This window comes from Cherax quadricarinatus, chromosome 27 (assembly GCF_038502225.1).
Source record: "Cherax quadricarinatus isolate ZL_2023a chromosome 27, ASM3850222v1, whole genome shotgun sequence".
NCBI classification, from domain to species: domain Eukaryota; kingdom Metazoa; phylum Arthropoda; class Malacostraca; order Decapoda; family Parastacidae; genus Cherax; species Cherax quadricarinatus.
The window spans coordinates 25,187,551-25,212,740 of record NC_091318.1 but is presented as its reverse complement, the minus strand read 5'-3'; the positions used below and the strand labels follow the sequence as shown (position 1 = coordinate 25,212,740).

Below are 25,190 nucleotides of genomic sequence, written 5' to 3'. Positions count from 1 at the left end.
CACAAATTTTCAGAAAAAAAAAAACCTAAAAGGGTTAGGAATGTTTTTTAAAACTTACAGAATTGTGCAAACCTGAAGTTGGAGGTCAGGGGCACTTTGTGCAACTAAAATTTCTCCCACTTTGAGGCCTGTTTTGTGCCACAATTTCTAGCTATTTCACTAGTATGTCTTCCTTTCTATCAATTAAGCAGAAGAAAGTACTTATTCAGCTATCAGAACTACCCTATAAAGCACCCAGAAATCAGTAAATTACCATATTCTAAACAAAACTTAATAAATTCTAATTTAAAAAAAAAGTCCAAAGTAAATACTGTGGGTATTCTAGTCAAAGCAACCTTCTTTTTTTGTTCATTAATAACATCCCCAGCCCTTCTTCTGACAAAGACTTGGCCTTTGTTTTGATTCCATCATCATCATCACCACACAAAATCGAAGTTTTACCCTCATTCTCAGCTGATACAGTATAAACATTAATGATTGGTCATAGTTTAGGCCATCCCAGTAATTGAAGCAGACTTATTAAAAACCCATAAAACGAACTGATGAGTGAAGGGGTCCCTTCCCTTCCTTGGGAAAATTGCTGAAAATTTAATATTTTTGCTCTTTGACTTTTTTTTTTTTTTTTTTTTTTTTTTTTTTTTTTTTTTTTTTGTCAGTACAAGGCTCTTGGTCTAAGGAATTGGACCTGCTGTCCCCTTGCATTGAATCTGAATGCCTCCCATTTTTCTTGGTGCTGTAAGACCCATATGGGTTTAGCGCTCTCCCTTAAATAGGATGATCCACCTTTTTTGAGGCCTATTTCAAGCTATTTCCAGACTGAAACAGACTAAAACTATTTCTGTTTCACAAATATGTCTTCCAGTTTATCAGGTGACACCAAAAAGTAGCAGATAAAACCATGAAAATCACTCTAGCTGTTTGCATCATGCACCTCATGAGGCAGGACTTTTGTTTATACTCTGCACACCCATTCTCTTATGTCTAGGACAAAATTTACTGCTAGCAATATATCTGAAGGTGGTATGATTGTATGTATACATTAGAGCCACTGTCCTCAAAAACCTATCTACATATGAGACAGTGAAAGGGTTAATGTCTTTCTGCAAAGAATTTTGAAAATATTCAAGAACCCACTGTTCTTAAATTGTAAAATTTAATAGATTGTCTCTGTACTCGATCAAGGTTTTAAATTTGTAATTCTGAAGAAGGTTAAAGTGAAGTAGGATGTTTGGAGTTGTTAGATACCTAAACCACTTAGCATAGATATTACATACTCTTTCCACACTATCTTGCTCAAACATTTTTCTTTGTAGGTGTTAACATATCAGTCTTCAGAGTTTGGACTTAAAATCATGTTCAAGAAAATAGTCATAAAATTACCATCTTTTTACTATGGCAAACCAGAAAATCTACTTTCTTTCCTTAACAAGCCAGTATTTATAGAGCTCAAATTTAAATATAAGAAGACTGGTTTAATTTTATACTAAGAAAACTCGCTTTTCTTTTTGAAAACTCGCACGTTGTAATTTGTATATATATTAATCGAATGCAAAATTACCTAAATTCTTTGCATTTTAATAATGCCACTTCTCTAACATTTTCCAAGTGAAGTAATTTACGATAAACTTTGATCAGCTCTGTGAGGCTTTATATCATATTTAATTAATCCCACTTTGTAAATAATAATTATTTAATTCTGTTGGGTGACCTAACTCTTGCAGCAGTACGTGGTATAGATTTGCAAAGGAAAAAATCCTAAAAAAAAATTTTTCACTGTAGTAACAGTTAAAAAATGAGGTCTTGAAGTTAAGGTATATTTTTTTGTGTTAAGAAATCAGCCCTTTTTATGTTCAAATACTGATTTATAGGTGTTATGCTTGGAAGAATATTGGTATCCTTAAAATGTTTGTGTGATTACAATAATCTAGGTTACATTTTGAGTATTAAGAAGAGCATTTAAAAGAAATAATGATGATAATCCACATTTGATTTTTGTATTGTGTTTTAGGTAATTAATAAAAAGTTATTTGTCATTTTAGTGAAACAATAAAAGTTGATAACTGGGTCAGTATATATGTACTTAAAATCACAAAATGATTTGCTGAGCTGTTTTTCAGTTCTATTGTGAAAACTAGGTTAGCTTCGATTTTTTTAACTCTACTTACGTTAGACAATTACAGTTTTGTCATGCAGAGAACACAAGAAGAACCACTGTAGCAGATTGCAACCCATCTTCCAAATATCGAGTTCCTGTTCCAATGCATTATAGTGCATTAATTTCTGCATGCTGTAAGCTGAGACCAAAATTAAATATTGGTTATCTTTGATTAAGTTAAATTAACCTAAATTAGCCTAATTAACTTTTACTTATGCATATTCAACTGCCAATAACCAAATTATGCAAATAGGAGTGTTGCATTTGGCTGCTGGATAAACATTGTCCTCTCTTTAATAGTTGAAAACCAGACTTATTAAAGTTGGAGGATGGGTTCCAGATTCTAGCTGCTTGCTTCTGTGAAAGTGTTCTATGTTATACCTTTGATTTCAAGGAGTTTTCCCATTATTAGAATGTTTTAAATAGTTATATAGTACAGTACCATAAATCAGTGTGTAAATGGCTCACCAATTTAGTCTCGCATATTCAGTCTCTATTGACACCTAGTGATTACCTTCACGTAATGCAGTAGTTACTAATTGAGCTTTTAAGACCGGGTCTCTAAAGTACTTAAGGAAATTAAATTTTCTATCTTTATTACTTTATGAATGCAGTGGTTTAAGATATTTAAGGTTTAGATCTAACATGAAATTAAAATTAACATAACCTCATCTTGTGGAAATATTATTGACTAATGAACATAATATATAGGATACAGGAAATAAATTATCATTGTTGTAAGTATGCTTTATTCACTGTCATTATAGATTTCAGTAGAGTAAATGTTTACTGTATGTTCATCATTTAACCCCTTTTTCAGTGTTATTTTTAAAATCTAATTGTCACATAGTTATGTTTCATCAACCAGATGGAAAGTAGAAGAAAAATTATTATGAAGGATACTTGGCTGAGTTTGAATTCTTTTAGATGATATTGTTCAGTGTTTTGAGTGTTCTTTATAGCAACTTTTAAAGCGAATAAATATGTTCTTTATTGTCGTGTAGTCGACCACCTCTTTATGGGTATTAGCAAGTGAAGGCCATAACTGAGGTTGTCTCTTTTGAGAACGTTTTGAAAGTACCTGTTTGTGTATAGCGCTCCACATTTCTGATGTCTTGCACCTCTTGGAAGCTGATGCTATATTGTTATGTCTAAGACCAGGCTGGCTGTTTTTGTTATTTCACTTTTGTAGATGCTTGTTCCTGTTTCCAATTGATATTTTAGTGTCTTCTAGTGGAACAATTGGTTAATACTTGGTTTTAAACAGATTTGAGCATAAGTCTGTGAAGATGTATGCATGAGAGAACACTATCTTTCCTCAAATAAGTCTTTATTCAACTATTGGTGTTTGCTATCCCTAGAGAAATCCCCCTGTTATTGTTTTAACTTTTAATTGTGTAATGACTGTATTTATGCATTATATAGTGCACATATTTTTCCAGTTTTGCATATTTGTACTTATTCATATATTCTAGATAACCATTCTTTTAAAATTGGTATAACTTAGGAATATTTGATATTATAACTAATTCAAAAATATACACTATAGTTTGAAAGAAAATAGATTAGTCAGAAATTCATGAAAATTTTACTACTAAATAAATTTTGTATTTTCTGAATTATGACATTGATAAAATAGTTCATAATACAGTTATTGACATCATTTTGTTATATTCACAATACCAATTAGTCTCTCTGCAAATGTATTCATATTGAAAGATCTTACTCATTGCACTTTTGTGTACAGCAAGGTTAGGTAGATGCCTACAGAAGATTAGAGACAAGGGTATTTTTAATTTTAAGAATTTTTAAGAGAACTTGCAGGACTACACTAATTAAGGGAAAAAAGTAAACAAGCTTTGTAAATTCTTATAAAGACTGATAGCATTCATGCTTGTACTTGGAACAAAAGAATGGATACTAGAATGCAAGTATTGAGGAGATATGTTGGCTAAAATGAGATGTAGATTTATAGTGAAGTAGCTGTTGGTAATTTTGTGGTATAAAAGGTTGTAGTGTCAGCAAGTAATGTTTGGAGTGGTTCAGTTTTGTGCATAAATGCATTTTAAGCATGTGTGATGAGAAAGTGATGTATGAAAACGTTCAAAAATGTGTATTAAACATAATCATTTTGAGATATCTCTCAGATTGTATTGTATTGTACATACAGCATTCTTTAAGGAATAAGAAAGCACAGTACCGTGACTTCAACAATACAGCAATTAGAAGTTAGTGCAAAAGAATTTGTGCCATTGCTAGTAACTGAATCTTGGTATTGATGTTCTTGTGCGTACAGTAGAGCCCCACTTACACGGCAAGTTAGGTTCCAGGCTACCACCTGAAAGCGGATATCGCTGGAAAGCAGAACACTATTTTGTCCACTTATAAATACATATAAATGCCAGATAACAAGTTTACACTAACATATATTAAATTAACAGTAGAACCAGGCATTAAAAAACAATAAAAAGTAAAATATACACATTACATTCAATACTTACCTTAAATTTTTTGTAGTCATAATGTAGGATGAGAGGTGAGTATATATTATAAAAAAAGTCAGGTGTGGTAACTCCCACACCATACCTTCAACAAATATGCGACACCGAGAATATAAACAAACAAGACGAACGCATAAGGGGAGTTACTCAGCCAGACGTGTCTTAACACCTGTCCATTTTTCATTCATACAAGTATATTTACATGAGTTGCTGAAGCATTTACCCTACAATACAATCACTTACATTGTGTATGATTTGTCTTCAAGTTAGTGCATATGAAAGGAATAACTTTCTACAGTTACCCCCGGTAATATCATTGTGTACACATTTTCTCTGGTGTTAGACTAGAGAAAACTTAATTCTTTCGTGCACTCCGACAAGCCGCCTGAGATCATGTCTCACATTTATGTCAAATTTATTCTCCTGTGGGTGTATGTATCATGTTTATATTTATGTAGCATGTTTCTTACATAACTTTGAAAAAAAATATCATAGATGGATCAATGAAAATGGCTATGTTAATGTAATATATGACATTTAATATGTCCATGGGGAAGTGGAAAAGAAACTTTCCTCCGTAAGCCATGCGTATCGTATGAGGCGACTAAAATGCCGGGAGCAATGGGCTAGTAACCCCTTCTCCTGTAGACACTTAATAAAAAAGAGAAGAAGAAAAACTTTATAAAACTGGGATGCTTAAATGTGCGTGGATGTAGTGCGGATGACAAGAAACAGATGATTGCTGATGTTATGAATGAAAAGAAGTTGGATGTCCTGGCCCTAAGCGAAACAAAGCTGAAGGGGGTAGGAGAGTTTCAGTGGGGGGAAATAAATGGGATTAAATCTGGAGTATCTGCGAGAGTTAGAGCAAAGGAAGGGGTAGCAGTAATGTTAAATGATCAGTTATGGAAGGAGAAAAGAGAATATGAATGTATAAATTCAAGAATTATGTGGATTAAAGTAAAGGTTGGATGCGAGAAGTGGGTCATAATAAGCGTGTATGCACCTGGAGAAGAGAGGAATGCAGAGGAGAGAGAGAGATTTTGGGAGATGTTAAGTGAATGTATAGGAGCCTTTGAACCAAGTGAGAGAGTAATTGTGGTAGGGGACCTGAATGCTAAAGTAGGAGAAACTTTTAGAGAGGGTGTGGTAGGTAAGTTTGGGGTGCCAGGTGTAAATGATAATGGGAGCCCTTTGATTGAACTTTGTATAGAAAGGGGTTTAGTTATAGGTAATACATATTTTAAGAAAAAGAGGATAAATAAGTATACAAGATATGATGTAGGGCGAAATGACAGTAGTTTGTTGGATTATGTATTGGCAGATAAAAGACTGTTGAGTAGACTTCAGGATGTACATGTTTATAGAGGGGCCACAGATATATCAGATCACTTTCTAGTTGTAGCTACACTGAGAGTAAAAGGTAGATGGGATACAAGGAGAATAGAAGCATCAGGGAAGAGAGAGGTGAAGGTTTATAAACTAAAAGAGGAGGCAGTTAGGGTAAGATATAAACAGCTATTGGAGGATAGATGGGCTAATGAGAGCATAGGCAATGGGGTCGAAGAGGTATGGGGTAGGTTTAAAAATGTAGTGTTAGAGTGTTCAGCAGAAGTTTGTGGTTACAGGAAAGTGGGTGCGGGAGGGAAGAAGAGCGATTGGTGGAATGATGATGTAAAGAGAGTAGTAAGGGAGAAAAAGTTAGCATATGAGAAGTTTTTACAAAGTAGAAGTGATGCAAGGAGGGAAGAGTATATGGAGAAAAAGAGAGAGGTTAAGAGAGTGGTGAAGCAATGTAAAAAGAGAGCAAATGAGAGAGTGGGTGAGATGTTATCAACAAATTTTGTTGAAAATAAGAAAAAGTTTTGGAGTGAGATTAACAAGTTAAGAAAGCCTAGAGAACAAATGAATTTGTCAGTTAAAAATAGGAGAGGAGAGTTATTAAATGGAGAGTTAGAGGTATTGGGAAGATGGAGGGAATATTTTGAGGAATTGTTAAATGTTGATGAAGATAGGGAAGCTGTGATTTTGTGTATAGGGCAAGGAGGAATAACATCTTGTAGGAGTGAGGAAGAGCCAGTTGTGAGTGTGGGGGAAGTTCGTGAGGCAGTAGGTAAAATGAAAGGGGGTAAGGCAGCCGGGATTGATGGGATAAAGATAGAAATGTTAAAAGCAGGTGGGGATATAGTTTTGGAGTGGTTGGTGCAATTATTTAATAAATGTATGGAAGAGGGTAAGGTACCTAGGGATTGGCAGAGAGCATGCATAGTTCCTTTGTATAAAGGCAAAGGGGATAAAAGAGAGTGCAAAATTATAGGGGGATAAGTCTGCTGAGTATACCTGGTAAAGTGTATGGTAGAGTTATTATTGAAAGAATTAAGAGTAAGACGGAGAATAGGATAGCAGATGAACAAGGAGGCTTTAGGAAAGGTAGGGGGTGTGTGGACCAGGTGTTTACAGTGAAACATATAAGTGAACAGTATTTAGATAAGGCTAAAGAGGTCTTTGTGGCATTTATGGATTTGGAAAAGGCGTATGACAGGGTGGATAGGGGGGCAATGTGGCAGATGTTGCAAGTGTATGGTGTAGGAGGTAGGTTACTGAAAGCAGTGAAGAGTTTTTATGAGGATAGTGAGGCTCAAGTTAGAGTATGTAGGAAAGAGGGAAATTATTTCCCAGTAAAAGGAGGCCTTAGACAAGGATGTGTGATGTCACCGTGGTTGTTTAATATATGTATAGATGGGGTTGTAAGAGAAGTAAATGCGAGGGTCTTGACAAGAGGCGTGGAGTTAAAAGATAAAGAATCACACACAAAGTGGGAGTTGTCACAGCTGCTCTTTGCTGATGACACTGTGCTCTTGGGAGATTCTGAAGAGAAGTTGCAGAGATTGGTGGATGAATTTGGTAGGGTGTGCAAAAGAAGAAAATTAAAGGTGAATACAGGAAAGAGTAAGGTTATGAGGATAACAAAAAGATTAGGTGATGAAAGATTGAATATCAGATTGGAGGGAGAGAGTATGGAGGAGGTGAATTCCCCCCCCACCCCAACAAGTCGGCCGTCTCCCACCGAGGCAGGGTGACCCAAAAAAGAAAGAAAATCCCCAAAAAGAAAATACTTTCACCACACTCGCACATTATCACTGTTTTTGCAGAGGTGTTCAGAATACAACAGTCTAGAAGCATACACATATAAAGATACACAACATATCCCTCCAAACTGCCAATATCCCAAACCCCTCCTTTAAAGTGCAGGCATTGTACTTCCCATTTCCAGGACTCAAGTCCGACTATATGAAAATAACCGGTTTCCCTGAATCCCTTCACTAAATATTACCCTGCTCACACTCCAACAGATCGTCAGGTCCCAAGTACCATTCGTCTCCATTCACTCCTATCTAACACGCTCACGCACGCTTGCTGGAAGTCCAAGCCCCTCGCCCACAAAACCTCCTTTACCCCCTCTCTCCAACCCTTTCGAGGACAACCCCTACCCTGCCTTCCTTCCCCTATAGATTTATATGCTTTCCATGTCATTCTACTTTGATCCATTCTCTCTAAATGACCAAACCACCTCAACAACCCCTCTTCTGCCCTCTGACTAATACTTTTATTAACTCCACACCTTCTCCTAATTTCCACACTCCGAATTTTCTGCATAATATTTACACCACACATTGCCCTTAAACAGGACATCTCCACTGCCTCCAACCGTCTCCTCGCTGCTGCATTTACCACCCAAGCTTCACACCCATATAAAAGTGTTGGTACTACTATACTTTCATACATTCCCTTCTTTGCCTCCATAGATAACGTTTTTTGACTCCACATATACCTCAACGCACCACTCACCTTTTTTCCTCATCAATTCTATGATTAACCTCATCCTTCATAAATCCATCGGCCGACACGTCAACTCCCAAGTATCTGAAAACATTCACTTCTTCCATACTCCTCCTCCCCAATTTGATATCCAATTTTTCTTTATCTAAATCATTTGACACCCTCATCACCTTACTCTTTTCTATGTTCACTTTAAGCTTTCTACCTTTACACACATTCCCAAACTCATTCACTAACCTTTGCAATTTTTCTTTAGAATCTCCCATAAGCACAGTATCATCAGCAAAAAGTAACTGTGTCAATTCCCATTTTGAATTTGATTCCCCAAAATTTAATCCCACCCCTCTCCCGAACACCCTAGCATTTACTTCCTTTACAACCCCATCTATAAATATATTAAACAACCATGGTGACATTACACATCCCTGTCTAAGACCTACTTTTACCGGGAAATAGTCTCCCTCTCTTCTACACACCCTAACCTGAGCCTCACTATCCTCATAAAAACTCTTTACAGCATTTAATAACTTACCACCTATTCCATATACTTGCAACATCTGCCACATTGCTCCTCTATCCACTCTATCATATGCCTTTTCTAAATCCATAAATGCAATAAAAACTTCCCTACCTTTATCTAAATACTGTTCACATATATGCTTCAATGTAAACACTTGATCTACACATCCCCTACCCACTCTGAAACCTCCTTGCTCATCCGCAATCTTACATTCTGTCTTACCTCTAATTCTTTCAATTATAACCCTACCGTACACTTTTCCTGGTATACTCAGTAAGCTTATTCCTCTATAATTTTTACAGTCTCTTTTGTCCCCTTTCCCTTTATATAAAGGGACTATACATGCTCTCTGCCAATCCCTAGGTACCTTCCCCTCTTTCATACATTTATTGAACAAAAGTACCAACCACTCCAACACTATATCCCCCCTTGCTTTTAACATTTCTGTCATGATCCCATCAGTTCCAGCTGCTTTACCCCCTTTCATTTTACATAATGCCTCACGTACCTCCCCCACACTTACATTCTGCTCTTCTTCACTCCTAAAAGATGGTATACCTCCCTGACCAGTGCATGAAATTACTGCCTCTGTTTCTTCCTTAACATTTAAAAGTTCCTCAAAATATTCTCGCCATCTACCTAATACCTCCATCTCCCCATCTACTAACTCCCCTACTCTGTTTTTAACTGACAAATCCATATTTTCCCTTGGCTTTCTTAACTTGTTTAACTCACTCCAAAATTTTTTCTTATTTTCATAAAAATTTCTTGACAGTGCCTCTCCCACTCTATCATCTGCTCTCCTTTTGCACTCTCTCACCACTCTCTTTACCTTTCTTTTACTCTCCATATATTCTGCTCTTCTTATAACACTTCTGCTTTGTAAAAACCTCTCATAAGCTACCTTTTTCTCTTTTATCACACCCTTTACTTCATCATTCCACCAATCACTCCTCTTTCCTCCTGCACCCACCCTCCTATAACCACAAACTTCTGCCCCACATTCTAATACTGCATTTTTAAAACTATTCCAACCCTCTTCAACCCCCCCATTACTCATCTTTGCACTATCCCACCTTTCTGCCAATAGTCGCTTATATCTCACCCGAACTTCCTCCTCCCTTAGTTTATACACTTTCACCTCCTTCTTACTTGTTGTTGCCACCTTCCTCTTTTCCCATCTACCTCTTACTCTAACTGTAGCTACAAGTAAATAATGATCCGATATATCAGTTGCCCCTCTATAAACATGTACATCCTGGAGCCTACCCATCAACCTTTTATCCACCAATACATAATTTAATAAACTACTTTCATTACGTGCTACATCATACCTTGTATATTTATCCTCTGAATGTATTCAGATATTTGGGAGTGGACGTGTCAGCGGATGGGTCTATGAAAGATGAGGTGAATCATAGAATTGATGAGGGAAAAAGAGTGAGTGGTGCACTTAGGAGTCTGTGGAGACAAAGAACTTTGTCCTTGGAGGCAAAGAGGGAAATGTATGAGAGTATAGTTTTACCAACGCTCTTATATGGATGTGAAGCATGGGTGATGAATGTTGCAGCGAGGAGAAGGCTGGAGGCAGTGGAGATGTCATGTCTGAGGGCAATGTGTGGTGTGAATATAATGCAGAGAATTCGTAGTTTGGAAGTTAGGAGGAGGTGCGGGATTACCAAAACTGTTGTCCAGAGGGTTGAGGAAGGGTTGTTGAGGTGGTTCGGACATGTAGAGAGAATGAAGCGAAACAGAATGACTTCAAGAGTGTATCAGTCTGTAGTGGAAGGAAGGCGGGGTAGGGGTCGGCCTAGGAAAGGTTGGAGAGACGGGGTAAAGGAGATTTTGTGTGCGAGGGGCTTGGACTTCCAGCAGGCATGCATGAGCGTGTTTGATAGGAGTGAATGGAGACAAATGGTTTTTAATACTTGACGTGCTGTTGGAGTGTGAGCAAAGTAACATTTATGAAGGGGTTCAGGGAAACCGGCAGGCCGGACTCGAGTCCTGGAGATGGGAAGTACAGTGCCTGCACTCTGAAGGAGGGGTGTTAATGTTCCAGTTTAAAAACTGTAGTGTAAAGCACCCTTCTGGCAAGACAGTGATGGAGTGAATGATGGTGAAAGTTTTTCTTTTTCGGGCCACCCTGCCTTGGTGGGAATCGGCCAGTGTGATAATAAAAAAAAAAAATAAATATGCCCCAGATAAAAGATAAAAAGATAGAGAAAAAGTTAGTTTATGAAGTGTTATAAGAAGAGTAGAGTATATGGAGAGTAAAAGAAAGGTGAAGAGAGTGGTGAGAGAGTGCAAAAGGAGAGCAGATGATAGTTGGAAAGGCACTGTCAAGAAATTTTAATGAAAATAAGAAAAAATTTTGGAGTGAGTTTAACAAGTTAAGAAAGCCTAGGGAAAGAATGGATTTGTCAGTTAAAAACAGAGTAGGGGAGTTAGTAGATGGGGAGATGGAGGTATTGGGTAGATGGTGAGAATATTTTGAGGAACTTTTAAATGTCGACGAAGAAAGGGAGGCGGTAATTTCATGCACTGGCCAGGGAGGTATACCATCTTATAGGAGTGAAGAAGAACAGGATGTGAGTTTGGGGAGGTGCGTGAGGCATTATGTAGAATGAAAGGGGGTAAAGCAGCTGGAACTGATGGGATCATGACAGAAATGTTAAAAGCAGGGGGGGATATAGTGTTGGAGTGGTTGGTATTTTTGTTTAATAAATGTATGAAAGGGGGGAAGGTACCTAGGGATTGGCAGAGAGCATGTATATTCCCTTTATATAAAGGGAAGGGGAACAAAAGAGATTGTAAAAATTATAGAGGAAAAAGTTTACTGAGTATACCAAGAAAAGTGTATGATATGGTTATTATTGAAAGTATTAGAGGCAAGACAGAATGTAGGATTGCAGATGAGCAAGGAGGTTTTAGAGTGGGTAGGGGATGTGTAGATCAAGTGTTTACATTGAAGCATATATGTGAACAGTATTTAGATAAAGGTAGGGAAGTTTTCATTGCATATATGGATTTAGAAATGGCATATGATAGTGGATAGGGGAGCAGTGTGGCAGATGTTTCAAGTATATGGAATTGGTGGTAAGTTATGAGGATAGTGAGGCTCAGGTAGGGTGTGTAGAAGAGAGGGAGAATACTTCCCGGTAAAAGTAGGTCTTAGACAGGGATGTGTAATGTCACCATGGTTGTTTAATATATTTATAGATGGGGTTGTAAAAGTAAATGCTAGGGTGTTTGGTAGAGGGGTGGGATTAAATTATGGGGAATCAAATACAAAATGGGAATTGACAGTTACTTTTTGCTGATGATACTATGCTTATGGGAGATTCTGAAGAAAAATTGCAAAGGTTAGTGGACGAGTTTGGGAGTGTGTGTGTAAAGGTAGAAAGTTGGAAGTGAACATAGAAAAGAGTAAGGTGATGAGGGTATCAAATGATTTAGATAAAGAAAAATTGGATATCAAATTGAGGAGGAGTGTGGAAGAAGTGAATGTTTTCAGATATTTGGGAGTTGACGTGTCGGCGGATGGATTTATGAAGGTTGAGGTTAATCATGGAATTGATGAGGAAAAAAAGTGAGTGGTACGTTGAGGTATATGTGGAGACAAAAAACATTATTTATGGAGGCAAAGAAGGGAATGTATAAAAGTATAGTAATACCAACACTCTTGTATGGGTGTGAAGCTGGGGTTGTAAATGATGCAGCGAGGAGGTGGTTGGAGGCAGTGGAGATGTCCTGTCTAAGGGCAATGTGTGGTGTAAATATGCAGAAAATTCGAAGTGTGGAAATTAGGAGAAAGTGTGGAGTTAAAAAAGTATTAGTCAGAGGGCTGAAGAGGGGTTGTTGAGGTGGTTTGGTCATTTAGAGAGAATGGATCAAGGTATACTGACATGGAGAGAGTATAAATCTGTAAGGGAAGGAAGGCAGGGTAGGGGTCATCCTTGAAAAGGTTGGAAGGAAGTTGGGCCACCACGCATGGGTTTAAATTTTCAAGTACCAAAACTCACCAAATTACTTTCACTAGACGCTCTGTTATCTCCGATCATCCTTTGTATATCTATGGCTCCCGTATCCCCGAACGTGATAGTCAGGTTTCTAGGCCTTCTCTTTGACCGTCGGTTATCCTGGAAACCTCACATAACCTCTCTGAAGGCAACTTGTCACAGCCGGCTTAACCTCCTTAAAACCCTTGCTCATCTTTCCTGGGGAGCTGATTGTCGAACTCTGCTTCGCCTACATTCAGCCCTCGTTTTATCGAAACTCAATTATGGTGACCAGATTTATTCCGCGGCCGCTCCTGCTACTCTCTCTAGCCTTAACTCTATCCATCACCAAGGATTACGTTTGTGCCTTGGTGCTTTTTGCTCTTCCCCTGTTGAGGGCCTCTATACAGAAGCGAATGTTCCATCCTTGTCTAATCGCCGTGATGCCCATTGCCTTCGCTACTGTGTATGCTCTCACGATCTACACAATCCTTCCATTTATAGAATGGTCACCGATATTAGTAGACATTCTTTATTCGTTCGCCGCCCCTGTTTGCTCCGTCCCTTTTCTCTTCGCCTACATTCACTCTTGTCTTCCCTTCAGTTACCACCTTTATATGTTCATGTAGCATCTCACTTTTCCGTACCCCCCTGGGAAGTTCCAGCTGTTCGGGTCTGTTCTTTCTCACTCCCTTGCTCGAAAGCTCAACTGCCTACGGTGGCTTCCCGCTCACTTTTTCTTGATCACTTCCACTCCCATTCTCATGCCACCGCTGTGTACACAGATGGCTCTAAGTCTTCAGACGGCGTCGGATTCGCAGCAGTGTTTCCGGACAGCGTCGTGCGGGGACATTTACTATATTCAGCTAGCATTTTTACTGCTGAACTGTATGCCATTCTTGCAGCACTTATTCGTATCGCATCTATGCCTGTGTCATCATTTGTAGTAGTCTCAGACTCCCTTAGTGCTCTACAGGCTATACGAAAATTTGATACATCTCATCCCCTAGTTCTCCGTATCCAACTTTGGCTACGCCGTATCTCTACCAAACATAAAGATATTGTTTTTTGTTGGGTCCCTGGTCATGTTGACATACAGGGCAATGAACAGGCAGACACTGCTGCGCGGTCAGCAGTACATGACCTACCAATTTCCTATCGAGGTGTTCCATTTCTGAACTATTTTGCTGCAATAGCTACCCACCTTCGCACCCGTTGGCAACAACATTGGTCAACTCTGCTCGGTAACAAACTTCATTCTATTAAACCGAGCATAGGTTACTGGCCGTCTTCTTGTCATCAGTGCCGAGGTTGGGAGATCACTCTCTCCCGCCTTCGCATTGGTCACACTCGTCTTACTCATGGGTATCTCATGGAGAGGCACCCTGTTCCTCTCTGTGAGCAGTGTCAAGTTCCAGTATCGATTAGCCACATTCTGTTAGACTTCCCTCTCTATCAACAAGCACGCAGAATTTACCTTCAACGTCGTCTTCGTTCTACTACTCTCTCTTTACCTTCCCTTCTTGCTGATGGACCCTCCTTTAATCCTGACTCTCTCATTGACTTCTTGACAACGACTGATTTACTCCACAAACTCTGATGATACTTTTCGCACTCCCCTCAGCCCTTTCTAGTTCAGTCTCTTGCTGCCCTTTACCCTTTCACCATCCACTGCCCCGCTGTTATTCGTAACCTATTACTCATCCATCTCCCTTTTGCCACCTGATGCCCTCGCTTCCTTCCTGCCCTGCAGCGCTGTATAGTCCTTGTGGCTTAGCGCTTCTTTTTGATTATAATAATAATGGAAGGAAGGGGTAAAGGAGGTTTTGTGGGCGAGGGGCTTGGACTTCCAGCAAGCATGCTTGAGCGTGTTCGATAAGAGTGAATGGAGACAGATGGTATTTGGGAGCTGACGAGCTGTTGGAGTGTGAGCAGGGTAATATTTAGTGAAGGGATTCAGGGAAACCAGTTATTTTTATATAGCCAGACTTGAGTCCTGGAATTATGAAGTACAATGCCTGCGCTCTAAACCAGGGGTTCGGGTTATTGGCGGTTTAGAGGGATATATTGCGTATCTTTGTACGTATATGCTTCTAAACTGTTGTATTCTGGGCACCTCTGCAAAAACAGTGATTATGTGTGAGTTAGGTGAAAGTGTTAAATAATGATGAAAGTATTTTCTTTTTTGGGGATTTTCTTTTTGGGTCACCCTGCCTCGGTTGGGGACGGCCCACTTGTTGAAAAAAAAAAATCACTATTATCATCATAATTATTAATATAGTGTCTTCAAGACTAATGAGACACTTTAAGTAATTTTAATATGTACCTGCACACCAGCACAGTGTGCAAGTTTGTTTAGGTAGAGGCCTACACAAGTATAATTATCAGTGTATATTTTTTTTTTTTTTTCAACAAACCAGCCATATCCCACCAAGGTAGGGTCGAACAAAAAGAAAAACTTAAGATTTTCTTTTTAAATTTAGTAATTTGTACAGGAGAAGGGGTTACTGGCCCCTTGCTCCTGGCATTTTAGTCGCCTCTTACAATACGCATGGCTTATGGAGGAAGAATTCTGTTCCACTTCCCCATGGAGAATCAGCATATATATAATTGGATATTACATTGGAGAGAGGGAGTATGGAAGAAGTAAATGTTCTTAGATATTTGGGAGTTGATGTGTCGGTGGATAGGTTTATGAAGGATGAGGGTAACCATAGAATTGATAAAGGAAAAAAGGTGAATAGTGCATTGAGGTATCTGTGGAGACAAAAAACATTTTCCATGGAGGCAAAGAAGGGAATGTATGAGAGTATAGTGGTAACAACACACTTATATGGGTGTGAAGCTTTGGTTGTAAATGCTGCAGCGAGGAGGCAGCTAGAGGCATTGGAGATGTCCTGTGTAAGGGCAATGTGTGGTGTAAATATTATGCAGAGAATTCGGAGTGTTGAAATTAGGAGGAGGTGTGGAGTTACTAAAAGTATTAGTCAGAGGGCTGAAGAAAGGTTGTTGAGGTGGTTTGGTCATTTAGAGAGAATGGAACAAAGTAGAATGACTTGGAGAGCATATAAATCTGTAGGGGAAGGAAGGAGGGGTAGGGGTCATCCTCGAGGGTAGGGGTCATCCTCGAAAAGGTTGGAGGAAGGGGGTAAAGGAGGTTTTGTGGGTGAGGGGCTTGGACTTCCAGCAAGCGTGCGTGAGCATGTTAGATAGGAGTGAATGGAGACGAATAGTTTTTGGGACCTGACGAGCTGTTGGAGTGTGAGCAGGGTAACATTTTGTGAAGAGACTCGAGGAAACTGGTTAGCCAGACTTGAGTTCTGGAAATGGGAAGTACAATGCCTGCACTTTAAAGGAGGGGTTTGGGATATTGGCAGTTTGGAGGGACTTCTAAACCGTCATATCTGAGCGCCTGTGCAAAGACAGTGATTATGTATGAATTATGGTGAAAGTGTTAAATGATGATGAAAGTATTTTTTTCTTTCTTTTTGGGTCACCCTGCCTTGGTGGGAAATGGCCGATGTGTTAAAAAAAAAAATAATAAATTTAAAACACTTGAAATTTTGTAAAGTTTCCAGACATAACGGAGAGACGCGGAGCTCACAGAGAATGTGGACAAACAGAGTGGCCTGCGGAGACCATATTAGCGAGTCAGGTGGGGGAAAGAGCCGTATAACAAGTTTTGGTCATAATTTGAAATGTCTGCATTAGCAAAACGTCTTAAGGCAAAATGCCGTAAAGTGGGGCCCTACTGTATTTGATTTTAAATTAATTTAGATGTAGTCTATTTTAAAGTAGACATACTTCTCTAATGACTTTGATTTAATTGTTGATACTTCAGAAATTTGAAGATCCATTTTAAAGGAGAAATGGAATGATTTAAAAAAATAAGTTAATTACCATGGAAATTTAAAAAATGAGGAAATATTATTCTTCAATTGTTGGATTTTAGTAATAATACTTAATATTAGTAAAAAAAAAAAAGTTCAGTATGTGTATATATACATACCTTTTTTTCTCATAAAGTTCTGTATTTAAATTATAGAATTTTGTCATAGAGGGTAACTTGGTAAGGGAAATTTAATTAAAGATTGTTTTATGTGATGTGACAATTATTGCAATTATGCAGTAAGCTAGAGGAAATACCTTAAAAAAGAATTTGAATGTGTATGTGAGAGAGAGATAGAAAGAGACAGAAATCAGACATAAAGGCATGTAAAGGTAAGGATGTGTTTAATAAGGGAAGTTGATAATTTGATATATAGTTAAATGAACAAGGTAGGCCAGTGGATACTTAACTATTTTATGGGTCATTGTCATGCGATAAAAACCGTCATAGGAGACGTTTACCCTGTTTCCTGATGAATAAGCTACTGCCACCAGGAAATATAAATAGTACGTTTGAAATAATTTAATGATACTTTTAAATAATATTGAACTGTTTGCATAGAGCAATGAGGGGGGAAATAATGTAAACATTAATTGTAATGAGGTCTGGTTCATGGTGTATTTAAACCACTCATGCTTTATTTGAAAAATATGTAACAGTAGAGTGGCTATCCTTTCAACAATTTTCTGAAATAGAAATGCATTAAGCCAGTGGAATGGAGAAATGAAGAGGTTTCTACTCAGTTTTCTGGTGGAGATTTCACATCATTCTGTGTTTGACATGTAGCTTCCTAGTTCCCATGCAAGTATTAATTTAGATATGGTTGCAGAAGTAAGGCAAGAAAAGTATTGACAGGACTAGTCTCAGAATGGTCATAGCAAGGTCAGGGAAGCTGTGGTAGTTCTGTAATAATTTAATTGATGTAGTGAAATGATAATAGTCTTTTAATAATTATACTTTTTGATATAAATTAAGTTTAATTTATGATGTAGATATTGTATCTCAGAGACAGAGATGCAATAAGTAGGATTTAGATTTCCTTCCTAGTAATGACATCACATGTATCAACCCTTCCTACAGGCATGTAAGCAGCTAAAATTGGACAGAATGAAGAACATGAATCTTCTCGAATAAGAGATTTAACATTGTGAATGGAATAGTTGATTAATTGGAAGATTGAATCTTAAGGGGTATGAGCATGAAAAGAATGAATATGAAAAGCATGATGTGTGTAAGGTAAATGGAATTAACTATAAAGAAAAAGCGTAAATTTAGGAAAGGCTAGAACAGATAGTGTGTATGTGTGTATGGAGGGAATGTCCAGCATTATGTAAGACCAGTTACCAGGTTTGTTTATTAAGGAGTTCTGCATGAGCCACCCTGCTTCATAGCGGGAAGAGGTTTATTGGATCGATAGATATAGATTAGAGAGGTATCAGTCAGGACAAGACTTTGTTTGCAGATCCCTGTTTACTTAGGCACAATTTTGATCAAATCTCACAGAGGAGACAAAGCTTCAGCCTAAATATTCTCTTGCACTAGGGAAAGGGGCCTGTTGGAAATGATGCAGGTAGAGAAGTTACACTTTGTTGTGTCACAGCTGTTTGAAAGCTATCTCTGCTTAAAAAGTAATTAGATTTGTGATGATGCTAATATTATTAGTATTATTACTGCTACTACTACTTTTTATTATTACTTTTATTATTATTAGTGTTATTTTCACAAGGAAAAGCTAAGTCATGGTAATCATTCAGCTTTTGGGGAATGTGAGGTAAGTGGTTAATTTAAGGAAGTAGAAGATAGATCTATTTCTTGGACCAAGACCCCTTTGTAGTGGATACATGTCAGATGACTGATTATTTTTGGGCATTTATCATTCAGGTAAAATATACATATTTATCTAAATATTCTCTTTGAGGGTCTGCTTTACATCTGTCCAAGCCATGAAGTGCATACATTTGTCATGGTGGATGACATTCATTCTCAGCAATGCATGTCATCCATGGTGATGAACACAAAGCTACATGTCTTGAAAGTACAACAGCCTGATCCTAAAGGAGTCAGATTTTGTGAAAATGTACCTGGAAACAAATGTTAACAGATGCTGTGATAACATTTAGCAGGACTAAAAGATTTTCAGTATTGCCTTGTCACTAGCTCAGCTACTTCAAGGTAGCCTGAATATAAGCAGCTGTGACAGAACCCATCACTACTTCTCCCTCACCTGTACTGTTTTCTCCTGTTCCTTTCTTTCCCTAACCCATTGTGCTCAGATATGCAAACTGCTGTTTTGTGCCTTCTGTAAGATTTGATATAGTTTTTGCCAAGCAAAACATTTTCAAACATGAGCTTGTCTGATTGGTTTTTCTCATCACATCTTTACTAGCAGTTCTTGCCCCTTTCTCGGATATAGATAATATACAGTAGTTCAAAAGTGTAATATTCACAATTTTGGGGTAATATTACTACTTACACACACACTCATACAGACTTCACATTGCTTTGTGTACAGGAGGGAGTTTTGCATCTGGATTGATGCATGGCTGAATATAGTTGAAAATATGATTGGAGAGAATGAAAGTGGTCCGCGACCATACCACGATGAAAACACTGCTTCTCGTCCAATCAGCGAAGTTGAGCAACGTTCGGTCTGGTTAGTACTTGGATGGGTGACCGTCTGGGAACACCAGATGCTGTTGACGTTTTTGTAGGTAGCAGATTGGCTGGCCTTGGTCACTCTTAATAACACTTCTGAGGGATTAATATGGATAATCCTTTCTTCCATCAGAGCTCTTGCTCTGTGGCATCAATGATTGGTGACCCACCATGTATTTTCAAGCTCCAAACAGTCTTGTAAAAATTAATTTTTCTTATTTTTGTTTTTTGTGCCTGTCCATGTTTTTGTGGTACAGTATGTATGTATTTTCTTGACTATTGCACTTTTTCACAATCTCTGAGGAAACTTTTGTCGTCTTCATATTTTATTGCCTTTTAATGCAGTCAAGATACAAATGACATCTTTATATAACCAAACTTGCATGTAAAATTCTTTAGTAAGTTACAACAAAATGCTAGTGGTTCTCGAATCTTTGAAGTTGTAGAAGCAACTGATAATTCAATGATTACAATGAAGATTCAATCTTTGAGCATTGTATTTTGAAAAATTTATAAATGATGGGTAAGGCCTATGGAGTAAAAATAAATAAATAAATAAATATATATATATATATATATATATATATATATATATATATATATATATATATATATATATATATATATATATATATATATATATATTATATATATATATATTATATATATTATAAAAACAGTACAGTAGGTTCCCAACTTAAGGTGTTGTGCTTTTGTGACATTGGCACTTTGGAAATGATTAAGTAAGGACTTGCTAATGTAAACTTACTCTTCTGATGCATGGGACTTCTTTGGGTACTGTATACTTAAGGCTAAGTTGTAAGTACAGTACTGTAATTTTTCCTTGGCTAGTTTTTTACCAGCAGCTTTTGTGTTTTGCATATGTTTATTTTATTCATATTTACAGAACTCATATTTGTTTGAGTGAGATTGGTCAACCACTGTAGATTTAATATTAGAATAGAGGAGCACTACAGTCTGCCTACTTGCTCATGTTAGGCAGATTCTTCTCACATCCATCCTTTCTCATAAGTACATGAGAATGGATGAGTATTGCAGTGGGACTATTGGTCCAAGCTAGGCAGGCCCTTAAAAAATATCATAAAATGGAAAAGACATAATGAAGACTGCATTTTGTGTAAAATTCATATTGCATAAAACAAAGACCTTACAGGAAATATGGGACTGTGTTCTTGGCACCTTGAAAAAATCTATACAAGATTACTTAAAATAATTTCTCTTACCTTAAATATTGGTTGGTACTACTTACTCATGTTAAAGTTTGTGGGGCGGGCTAATTTGGTCCTCTTTCCCTTTTTTCTCTTAACACCACTTATACCATCAAGGTCAGGAGACCTGAAAAAAAGAAAAGCATTTACTATCATTCATTCAGAAATGTGCAGACATCACTTTTCAAATTACCCTCCAAACTGCAATATCCCCATATCTCCTTCAGAGTGCAGGTCCTCTACTTCCCACCTCCAGGACTACAGCCCAGCTAACCAGCTTCCCTGAATCCCCTCATAAATGTTACCTTGCTCATAGAATGTCAAACCATGAAAACTGGTTTTTTTTTTTACTCGCTTCAATCAAACTCTCGTAAAAGCTTGTGGGATACTCAGGATCATCGCACTCAAACCCTCCTTCACTATCTACAACCCTTCTTGAAGTGACTTGTACCCCTCCTTTCTTCCATGTAAGATTTATACTTTCTCTTGGTCAATCTATTTTGCTCCATCATCTATAAATGCCTAAACCACATCAATGCCTTTGAAATATACCTTTGGTAACCCCACACCATAGAAATTGGTCATGAAATCCAGATTTCACATTTGCAATTTAGTTTTTGCCAAATGCATTGGTAATTTTTGTACAGTTTTTTTTTTCTGTGGATATGGATAATTCATGTTCTTTTTTGGTACATACTGGTTAAGAACTGTAGATTAATAATTGCTTTGTTCTTTTGGGTTATGGTTGCCACTGCCTATACTGGATATATCCAACTTTAGCTCAAGCCATGCCCTTCCTTACACTGTTTATTATCATAACTAACTTTTCACACTGTGCTCAGGCACATTAACCCTCAGTGACGTAGTAGAGTAATGAGGCTTTGTGAAGAATCAGAGTTGCATATGATGTGAGAGAGGGTGGCGATGAATAGGAGTGAGAGAAAGGAGAGCAGTCCAGCTGCTACCTGACCCAATGCATCTGTCTCCCCATTCTTCCCACACCACACTCACTACAGCAGTGAAGAGGTGGTGAGCATATGTAAAGAGTATTATTGTGTTAGGTAAGATATCAGAGAGGGTGGGTGTGAACAGGAGAGTGAGAATGTGAGAGGGAGGGATACAGTTCAGATGCTACTTGCCTCTACACATCTGTTCTGTATTATAACTGTTCTGTTCACTTAATATTTTTTTTTTTCAACAAGTCGGCCGTCTCCCACCGAAGCAGGGTGACCCAAAAAGAAAGAAAATCCCCAAAAAGAAAATACTTTCATCATCATTCAACACTTTCACCTCACTCACACATAATCACTGTTTTTGCAGAGGTGCTTAGAACACAGCAGTTTAGAAGCATATACGTATAAAGATGCACAACATATCCCTCCAAACTTAATTTTTTTTTTTTTTTTTTTCAACAAGTCGGTCGTCTCCCACCGAGGCAGGGTGACCCAAAAAAGAAAGAAAATCCCCAAAAAGAAAATACTTTCATCATCATTCAACACTTTCACCACACTCACACATTATCACTGCTTTTGCAGAGGTGCTCAGAATACAACAGTTTAGAAGCATATACGTATAAAGATACACAACATATCCCTCCAAACTGCCAATATCCAAACTTAATATATATATATACTATATATATATACATAATTTTTTCTTTTCAACAAGTGGGCTGTCTCCGACCGAGGCAGGGTGACCCAGAAAGAAAGAAAATCCCCCAAAAAGAAAATATTTTCATCATCATTTAACACTTTCACCTCAATCACTCTTTTTGTAGAGGCGCCCAGATACAACAGTTTAGAAGCAGATATAAAGATATATATAACATATCCCTCCAAACTGTCAATATCCCAAACCCCTTCTTTAAAGTGCAGGCATTGTAATTCCCATTTCCAGTACTCAAGTCTGGCTATATAAAAATAACCAGTTTCCCTGAATCCCTTCACTAAATATTACCCTGCTCACACTCCAACAGCTCGTCAGGTTCCGAAAACCATTCATCTCCATTCACTCCTATCTAACACGCTCACGCACGCTTGCTGGAAGTCCAAGCCCCTCGCCCACAAAACCTCCTTTACCCCCTCCCTCCAACCTTTTCGAGGACGACCCCTACTCCGCCTTCCTTCCTCTACAGATTTATACTCTCTCCATGTCATTCTACTTTGATCCATTCTCACTAAATGACCAAACCACCTCAACAACCCCTCTTCAGCCTTCTGACTAATAGCTTTATTAACTACACACCTTCTCCTAATTTCCACACGCTGAATTTTCTGCATAATATTTACGCCACACATTGCCCTTAGTTTCAAACAACTCCCAACTCGAACAATTATGTAAGTGTATTTTTATAAGTGTATATTTGGGGGTCTGAAACGGACTAATCTAATTTACATTATTCCTTATGGGAGCAAATTCGTTTGGTATCAGCACTCAAACAGCCTTCTGGAGCGAATTAAGTTCGTAACTCGAGGTACCACTGTACTTTTGTACATTCCCTTCTTTGCCTCTATAGATAACGTTTTTTTGTCTCCACATATACCTCAACACACCACTTGCCTTTTTTCCTTCATCAGTTTTATGGTTACCCTCATCCTTTATAAACCCATCCACTGACACGTCAACTCCCAAATATCTGAAAACATTCACTTCTTCCATCCTCCCTCTCTCCAATGTGATACTCAATTTTTCTTTATCTAAATCATTTGTTACCCTCATCACCTTACTCTTATCTATCTTTGCTCACTTTCAACTTTCTACCTTTACACACCCTCCTAAACTCATCCAGTAACCTTTGCAACTTTTCTTTAGAATTTTTCATAAGCACAGCATCATCAGCAAAAAGTAACTGTGTCAACTCCCATTTTGTATTTGATTCCCCAAAAATTAATCCCACCCCTCTCCCCAATACCCTAGCATTTACTTCTTTATGTATACACACTCGGATGAGTGTGTATACATAAACGTGCACATGTACGGGTAGTGTGACCTAAGTTTAAGTAGAAGTAGCAAGATGTACCTGAAATCTTGCATGTTTATGAGACAGAAAAAAAGCACCAGCAATCCTACTACAGTGGACCCTCGACCAGCGATGGCATCGATAAACGATAAATCTGACTAGCGATACATTTTATCGCAAAATTTTTGCCTCGATTAGCGCTAAAAAACTCGACCAACGCTATTCCTTCCGTCTGAGACGCGTCCACTTCTGGCCAGTGTTTACAAGCCAGCCAGTCACTGCGGTCGCTTCCAAGCATACAATCGGAACATTTCATGTTATCACAGCCTTTTTAGTGATTGCACCTGCAAAATAAGTCACCATGGGCCCCAAGAAAGCTTCTAGTGCCAACCCTACAGCAAAAAGGGTGAGAATTACTATGGATATGAAGAAAGAGATCATTGCTAAGTATGAAAGTGGAGTGCATGTCTCCGAGCTGGCTATGCTGTACACAAAACCCCAATCAACCATCGCTTCTATTGTGGCCAAGAAAACGGCAATCAAGGAAGCTGTTCTTGCCAAAGGTGCAACTATGTTTTCGAAACTGAGATCGCAAGTGATAGAAGATGTTGAGAGACTGTTATTGGTATGGATAAACGAAAAACAGATAGCAGGAGATAGCATTTCTCAAGCGATCATATGTGAAAAGGCTAGGAAGTTGCATGACGATTTAATTAGAAAAATGCCAGCAACTAGTGGTGATGTGAGTGAATTTAAGGCCAGCAAAGGTTGGTTTGAGAGATTTAAGAATCGTAGTGGCATACATAGTGTGATAAGGCATGGTGAGGCTGCCAGTTTGGACCAAAAAGCAGCTGAAAAATATGTGCAGGAATTCAAGGAGTACATAGACAGTGAAGGACTGAAACCTGAACAAGTGTTTAATGGTGACACTGACAGTGTTGTGAAACACGTTAGGAATGTCATAAAGGAACGGGAGGTACAGGCCTCTATGGGCAGATATGTTGTGCAACAGAGGTCCAGTGACTCTCAAGCTGGTCCTAGTGGCATTAAAAGAAGGGAAGTAACCCCGAAAAAGGACTTGCCACCTCAAGTCCTAATGGAAGGGGATTCCCCTTCTAAACACTAAGACCATCAACACACTCCCCTCTTCCCATCCCATCAATCATCACCAGATCTTCAATAAAGGTAAGTGTCATGCAACTGTGCATGTCTTCTTCAGTTTGTGTGTATTAAAATTAATATTTCATGTGTTAATTTTTTTTTTTTCAATACTTTTGAGTGTCTTGCACGGATTAATTTGATTTCCATTATTTCTTATGGGGAAAATTAACTTGACTAACGATTATTTTGACTAACGATGAGCTCTCAGGAACGGATTAATAGCGTTAGTCGAGGGTCCACTGTATCATGTAAAACAATTACAACCTTTCATTTTACACTTACT

General features: G+C 38.1%; 1 protein-coding gene and 1 pseudogene across 12 annotated transcripts in view; both read left to right on the top strand.

Annotated features, from left to right (window-relative positions):
- Positions 1 to 25,190, top strand: part of LOC128691132 (SLIT-ROBO Rho GTPase-activating protein 1) — a 609,659-nt gene that overhangs the window by 570,916 nt on the left and 13,553 nt on the right. The gene's annotated exons all lie outside the window — the stretch shown is intronic.
- Positions 19,487 to 19,605, top strand: LOC128691230 (5S ribosomal RNA; annotated as a pseudogene).